We start from the raw sequence: 8,298 nt of genomic DNA on the forward strand, positions 1-8,298 counted from the left end.
TTCCACAGCCCGGTAACGGAGGTAAACGCGAGCTCGTTCCGCAGAGCAGCGGCCCGCGAGACGGAGCGCGACGCACGCGAGAGCTGGGACGAGGACTTTGATCTGCACCGTACTTTCGAGGATCCGATGGCCGAGACACTCAACTCGCTGTGAAGGCTTGTAGTTAGCTGCGTTATACTGTTTTTTAAATGGATGGGGGACGGACGGATGGCTACACTAGGCCTATATGGTGCGCGGCAGGATCGACCTCCTGGTCCTTCTGGCCAGGGTGTGCAAAACCGAACCCAAACCAAAAATCAAATGAAAAAAATCGAACTAAAACTGAAAATACATTTTTCAGGTCCTGGTTAAGATTTCAATTTGCAAAACAGCAATCCTTGATCATTTCAGCTTTTCGGTTTAAAACCAAAATAATTTGGTTAAACCAAACAAAACCAAAAAATCCTAGAGGTTTCCTGGGCTAATCTCTGTCCTTAATTTATTGTACCATTGCTTATATATACCTTCCCGAATTCATCAACTAATTTCTTGTAGCTGATAACTGCTATCTATGGTACGTTCATGTACCATTACTCTGGCTAGATCTACTCAACTACTCCGATGGTGGTGCATGCAGACTGCTGTTAATCAACTAGGTACAGCTCGTCCCTTTTTACTACTCTGAACTGAATTATTAGTCGAGTTAGAGCATCTCTAGCAGACCCCGTATAAAGCCGCGACACGCAAAATAACCGTCAAAATATGGGTCGGCGTGGAAAATGCTGCCGGATCAGACCCGGCAAACGCGTCCGACCCGTAATTTTTTTTTGCAGGGCGCGGCAAAAATTCGCCCTCAACCTTTAGATTCACGGGGTGGGAGGCCGACCCGAGCTCGCCCTATCCGCAGTGAGATTTGGCGCGAGGGAGATTTCCGCGCAACCGTTCCTGCTCCCCCTCCCCCCCGGCTGCCATTGCCCCGCCACCGCCCGCTCCGGTCCATCTTCCCCGGCCGTTCTTCGCCGCCATGGAAGCCTCCGAGCCGTCCCCTGTCACCGTCGAGGTTGTGCATGTGCAATCCCCTCCGGCGGATCTCGTCACCGGCCATGTCACCCCCGTCGTTGCTCAAGGTACCACCGCGCCTACCCTCAAGCGGCTGGTGAGATAGAGTATGTTGAAGGTGATGATATCGAGATGGGTGACATGGACGATATGGAAGATTTTGAAGGCTTTGGTGATGAAGATGGTAAACATTTCCCTTGTTTCTGCTGATTTTAATTGGGCATGTTATAGAGTGCTCTGACTTGCGGAGATACTTCTCCTTTTTCTGTGTTCATTGGATAATGTAAAGAAGCTTTACTTTTTCTGAATTATGGCCCTTGAAAATTCATACCGATTTGTTTAATACGATTGCTATGTAGATATTCTCTTGGACAAAATGGTTACTCAGTATAGTAGTGCCAACTGCGAATCTAACCTCCATAAAAACATAAAATAATTGCAGATGATGGAGATGAAGATGATGATTTGGATGAGCCAGCAACAAAGAAGCCCAAGTTACCAGGCTCCGATTCAAGGTCAAAGATTGGGCGCAAGTCTACGAAGGTTATCACAGAGGTAAACATATTGTTTCAGTACGAATATTCTTGATACCATGATACACGACCGTGTCGCCTAAAAACATAGATAAAATCAAGCACATCTTATTGCATTGTCACATACTATTTGCTGCCCAACACATAAAGTAGTAGTGGCCTAGTGGGGAATAAGTATTATGCTTTCCTCTTTATTTACCTTGTCGAAAGTTCTATGGACTATCTCTTCATGGGAGAAGCTTTTTCCCATAGCATGCATTTCGGGGCATAACATTAGGTTTTCTTTTCAAAACACTTTCATTGTCCGGTAGGTTGTGTCTGAACTAGCACAATTTCCTGCTGGAGTATAATTTGTTTCTCCCCTTTCCGCAACAGGTGGAAGAAGACGAGGACAGGGGTAGCAGGCAAAGGACGCGGATGTGATTCACCGGGCGCGGCTTCAGTAACGTGCTCGGCGTTGATGATATGGTGTACTTTAGATAATTTTGCCTCTTATCGTCTGATGGTAATCTGTAGAATTCATATTTTGGTTATTTTGCGGCCAATATGGAAACTGAAACTGACATGAGCTGTGATTTGGAACGATGTTGTACTTGGAGCAGTGTTGAGTGTCTCGGATCAGAACCAGTTTTGTGCGAAGCTGCAGCGAGTGTAGACTGTTAATGTTAAGTTGTGTAATGGGATGCTTTTGAATTTACAGTTACCCAGGCAGGACAGGAGACTACCTGACTCAGTATAAGTTTTTTTTTTGCTATACATCGGATTCAGCTGCGCAGGGTAAATAAATGGTCCAGTAATTGAATTCTTTTTGGTTAAATCATGAAAGCACATTCCTCACCCTGATGTTAACACCCAAAATTAAGCCTAGAACAGTTGTATTACATCTCTGAGCAGAGAGCAGAGTAGGCTTCTACCGAGAGCACTTGTTTTGATCAGAGTAACAACCGCAATATTGCTACCATTGCTACTGCCTCGAGAGAAGAATGTCAAAATTTGAGAGATAAGAGTGCAATTTTTGTGCGTCAATGAAATAGTTTCACATGCGCATGATAACCAATGTTTTAAATAGCGGGCTATGCCAAATAGCGACGGACCTCAAAATCAGCTATAGCGGGCTATAGCGAGCTATAGTGGGCTATTTATACATGAGACCATTTAGCGGCGCCCTGCTGAAAAGGTTATATCAGACTATAGCGTAGCTATAGCCGGCTATTTAAAACTATAATGATAACAGCGCAAAATATATGAGAAATAACAGACCAAGCTGGCGAGTTATGGAAGCTCTCCCCCTTCCCCGAGGGTTCCCTCTCATCCATGCGCATGACGCACACCTTCCCAAGTGCACCCACGACATGTTGGTGATGTAAATGAATTGGTGTGTTGTGTCATGTATGTAGAACTTTGGCTGGCGGTCAGATCATTGTCATATGCCCCACCAGGCGATATGGCGTGTTAGATAGTAGGGTTTTCCCTACCATTGTTTTACAACTCATCCATGGCGGGCCTCCCAGACCTCAGACATTGCAGAATAGCACATTTTTTTTTCGAAATGGGCAAACCGATTGGAATGTCTCGGAAATGCATGAACCCAAGGTGGGTTGTAGAAAGAAATCGCCATGGAACAGCAGAAATGTGCGTACATGTGCTTGGCTCCCGCATCTTCCCGTAGATGTGCATACATGTGCTTGTCTCTCTGCACTTAACCACTTAGATTTTAGGAAAAAGACATGTATTTGTATAATTTAGCACCTGTTATATCTTTTTTTACTCATTTCGCTCCTGATCTTTAATTCCTGGCTCCCGCCATTGCAGATGCACCAATCCGAGGGGACCAAAGGCTCGCCATGGGAAAGACGCTTGATGGTCATAGTGGTGGTATCTTAGTCAGTATCATGCATTCGGGAATAACAAATACGCTGATGCGAGCCATGTGACAGAGAATTAAAGAAGAGAGAAAGGCTTAGGACATGGTTAATATGAGAGCCTGCTGCTGGCTCTATAGCAAGGCCATGTCACATATAGCTTTCATTAAAGCCCACTAATACAATAGCTTGGCTGTAGACTAGCTATTGGAATAACTATAGCACTTATTACTTGCATGCAAAGGGAGGCAAGGAAGGCCACATGATTGGGGGAGAGGATGAAAAGTCCGCGTTTTAGCTTTCACATGGCTGCATGGGAGCTACTTTTTCTTGTTTCTAGTGCTTTAGCCGGCTGCAAGTGAAGCGCCCGCCTCCTTCTCGTTCCTCTTTTCTCTCTCTTCCAAGTAGGATTTTGATGACATGTAATGGCTTATAGTTTGCTGACTAGGATCTATTGTATTTGCTGTTAGGGTAACATTAGGTAGATACCGTATCATAATAAATGCTATGCTACTTTGTATCATGCATGACTATAAATAATATCATTTATGATACTACTACTCTATGATACTATGCACTATGAAGGTCTAGTATAATATATGATACTAGTGTATGCATAGTATCATAACTTAGTATCGTAGGTTGCCTTATAAATTGCCATGCATGACACAAAGTAGTACAACATTTAATATGATAAGGTATCATGATATGATATCACACCCTCTCTTTCCTCATTTAATTGTGTGCCACATCATCCAAAAAATCTAGTTGGCATGCATGATACCATTTATGATACTCCCATTACGACCAGCCTCATAGTGGCACAACCGCTTGGTCATGCATAGCCTTTTAGTTCCTCCCCATCAATTGGGTGGGCATAATTAGCGAGCTTTCTCCCAGTCTCGACGTGTGAGGGTTTCCTCCTGCAGCCGCTGCCCCTAGACTCCGGCTGCCATCTTGACGGTGAGAGATGGGGAGATCTCGTATATTCAATAGTTCTATGTTCTTCGTCAACATCTAGTGATCATCGTATTTTGTGAGAATAAAATTACTCTCGTTCTTTTGGTGTTGCCATGAGATTAAATAGTGTTTTGTCCTCGTAGATCCAATTCTTTGGATCTGATGAGTTTGAGTTTGTGTTTTCTTAAAAGGAGGATTTCCCCCGGCCTCTGCATCGAGCGATGCCATCTTCATTGCCTTATTCAACAAGGTCTTACAAAATAAATACATAGATCAACCCAAAGTCACCTTCTTGACGAAAAAAGTTGCCCTAACTACAAGATTGATGATGTGTCCTGACCGCGCGTCAAGCACACCAAGAAATCCAGTGGCCTTACCAAGCCGCCCGCTGCTAGCCAGAGCACCAACCGGTCTAGCAGACCCTCAACATGCACAACGTGCGCAAGCTGTAGAATCCATCGCCGCCTTCTTATGCAGTCCCATCTTCAGGACCAATCAATTCACTGATCTTGCTAGACAATTCTGCCGGTGACACCAAACAACGCTCCCCTCCTGCGTGCCTCGAACGGTATCCAACACCAAGACCCCACTGCACCTTGTCGCCATGACTCGCCTCGTAATACCGTAGATGACACGCCACTCTACCTTGGTCACCGCATGAGAAGCATACGGAGACCTGCGCCCAGCCACCACGGCAGACACTTGTCCCTCTAGCCAGTGCACAACCCCAAAGATGATGCCCCCATGGGGTGATGACTCAGGAACTTCGCCATCATTCGATCCAGAAAGCCCGAATCTAGGGTTTCCCTCGGGGCACACAGGGAACACGAATTGCCCGACAACACCTCCAACAAGGTAAGGACGCCTGCGGGTGTCACCGTCGACGGTTCTTGGCAAGGACGAACCAAGCTTTCGACGGCAAATTCGTACCCATCCCCACTCGACCATCAGATCGACCTCCTCCATCATCCAGCATGCCCATGGCTGATGTTTGCCGCCGGAAAACCGTCCGAAGCCATACCACCGCTTTGAACCGCCACCCTTCCTGGGTGAGTCATCGACGACAGAGGGGTCCTCACCGCTGCGCCGCCGACGCCGGACGACGCACACGTCTAGGACACCCATGCGAATCTCCACTGCAACCGCATCTTGGAGCCGCAACGGAGGAAGGCCCCGCCGCGACCATCATTCTCTGCCTGGGCTTTGCACATCGGAGCTCCGGCGGCGGCTCAAATCCCTAAATCAGATTGGGGGGAGGGGATTGAGAGGGAGGAGAACGGGAGGGAGGGGGTTAGGAGGAAGGAGATCAGGGGTGGAGGACAGGGATGGCGACGGCTCGAGGAGGGAGGAGATTAGGAGCCCCCTGTACCCTTGTCTTGGTCATTTGTTGGTTTGATTCTTTGTCGAGGTAAAATCTTTCGTCGGCACCTTGGTGAAGATATAGTGATTCGGCGGCCTGCACTTCTAGGGGATCATCCCCGGCCCAAGTACGTTCATCGATCAAGGCTTCCCATTTTTTTGGATGGGCGACTCAAGGCGCTTTCAAAAACCATTATTCATAATGTTCATGCCGGTAAAAGAGTGACAACATTGTTGCTTCAGTCCAATTGCAAGCCTCTCAACAGAAGTCTTTGAAGCATTTCTTCGAGCAGAGATTAATACCGTGAAGGTGTTTCTAAGAAATATCATCGTAATTCTTAGTCACACAAGTTCTTGGATCTTAGGTCCAAATCAGTGTACGTGTAATTGTCATGAGTATGAATAAAATTACAGGTGTTTTTTGAAAAAAAAACTAACATGTGCTGGTTAACTATTAGCTGTCAGTGTCACCCATCCCTGCAGACGTACCAACAAATGTTTCCTGCCATCTTGCGTCTCTACCAAACACCAACGTACATGGCTGCGTGCCAAACTCTTCCCGAGTTCTTGGTCTAAAGCATGCAACCATTTAAATTAAGAGCATCTCCAGCCGTTGCCTCCCAGGAGGCATAAAAATCGCCGCCGGAGGCGAGCCGACGGCAAAATCGGCTCTGGGGGCGGTTGGGCACCCAGCCGTCGCCCCCAGGCGCCGATACCTACGTGAATCGGCCTATATTCGGTACGGTTCGGCGTGTTTCGGCGTAAATTCTTCCATAAATAATTCAACAAATAGAAATCAAGTAGTTCATCACATAGTTCGGCGTGTTTTTGCCTCCATAGTTCATCACAAAAAATCAATAAAAATCAAATAGTTCAATACAAATTACATAGTTCAACAAATAAAAACTCATATTTCATCACACGTCATTCCTGGCGTCGCCCTTGAGCCTCCATAGGTGCTCCACCAAATCGTGTTGCAGTTCTTGATGCACCCGTGGGTCTTGGATCTCCTGACGCATATTGAGGTAGGCAGTCCAGATTGCCGGTAGCTAGCGATCAATTTGGGCAAGAGGACCCTGCCTGTAATATGGTTCTGTGTCAAACACTGGCTCTTCCTGCTCGCTCTCAATGATCATGTTGTGCAAGATGACATAGCAAGTCATGATCTCCCACATTTGATCTTTCGACCAGGTCTGAGCAGGGTACCGGACAACAGCAAATCGAGATTGGAGCACACCAAATGCTCGATCGATCTACTTCTTGCAAGCCTCCTGAACCTTCGCAAAGAAGGCATTCTTGCCTCCTGGCACAAGGTTTGAGATAGTGTTCATAAATGTCGACCATCTCGGATAGATGCCATCAGCTAGGTAGTACCCCTTGTTGTAGTGCCTGAAGGAAATATGCCCTAGAGGTAATAATAAAGTTATTATTTATTTCCTTATTTCATGATAAATGTTTATTATTCATGCTAGAATTTTATTAACCGGAAACATGATACATGTGTGAATACATAGATAAACATATATTCACTAGTATGCCTCTACTTGACTAGCTCATTAATCAAAGATGGTTATGTTTCCTAACCATAGACATGTGTTGTCATTTGATTAATGGGATCACATCATTAGGAGAATGATGTGATTGACATGACCCATTCCGTTAGCCTAGCACTTGATCGTTTAGTATATTGCTATTGCTTTCTTCATGACTTATACATGTTCCTGTAACTATGAGAATTATGCAACTTCCGTTTACTGGAGGAACACTTTGGGTACTACCAAACGTCACAACGTAACTGGGTGATTATAAAGGAGTACTACAGGTGTCTCCGAAGGTACATGTTGAGTTGGCGTATTTCGAGATTAGGTTTTGAACGTCATGGACCATATGAGATGTTCCAGGAGTTGAAGTTAATATTTCAAGCAAATACCCGAGTTGAGAGATATGAAGTCTCTAACAAGTTCTATAGCTAAAAGATGGAGGAGAATCGCTCAACTAGTGAGCATGTGCTCAGATTGTCTGGGTACTACAATCGCTTGAATCAAGTGGGAGTTAATCTTCCAGATAAGATAATGATTGACAGAATTCTCTAGTCACCACCACCAAGTTAGTAGAACTTCGTGATAAACTATAATGCAAGGGATGACGAAAACGATTCCCGAGCTCTTTGTGATGCTGAAATCGACAAAGGTAGAAATCAAGAAAGAGCATCAAGTGTTGATGATTGACAAGACCACTAGTTTCAAGAAAAGGGCAAAGGGAAAGAAAGGAAACATCAAGCAACATGGCAAGCAAGTTGTCACTCCCGCAAAGAAGCCCAAAGCTGGACCAAAGCCTGAAACTGAGTAATTATACTGCAAAGGAAATGGTCACTAGAAGCGGAAATGCCTTGAATATTTGGTGGATAAGAAGGATGGCAAAGTGAACAAGGGTATATTTGATATACATGTTATTGATGTGTACCTTACTAGTGTTTATAGTAACCCCTGAGTATTTGATACTTGTTCGGTTGCTAAGATTAGTAACTCGAAACAGGAGTTACAGAA

The 8,298-nt window shown here is 45.3% G+C and overlaps 1 long non-coding RNA gene across 1 annotated transcript; it reads left to right on the forward strand.

Moving 5' to 3' along the window:
- Positions 1-1,126: 1,126 nt before the first annotated feature.
- Positions 1,127-2,117, forward strand: LOC119335302. The gene is made up of 3 exons (XR_005161807.1): positions 1,127-1,222; positions 1,481-1,593; positions 1,947-2,117. It is a non-coding gene; the product is annotated as an uncharacterized LOC119335302 (long non-coding RNA).
- The last annotated feature ends 6,181 nt before the right edge of the window (positions 2,118-8,298 follow it).

Source organism: Triticum dicoccoides, chromosome 7B (assembly GCF_002162155.2).
Source record: "Triticum dicoccoides isolate Atlit2015 ecotype Zavitan chromosome 7B, WEW_v2.0, whole genome shotgun sequence".
NCBI lineage: Eukaryota > Viridiplantae > Streptophyta > Magnoliopsida > Poales > Poaceae > Triticum > Triticum dicoccoides.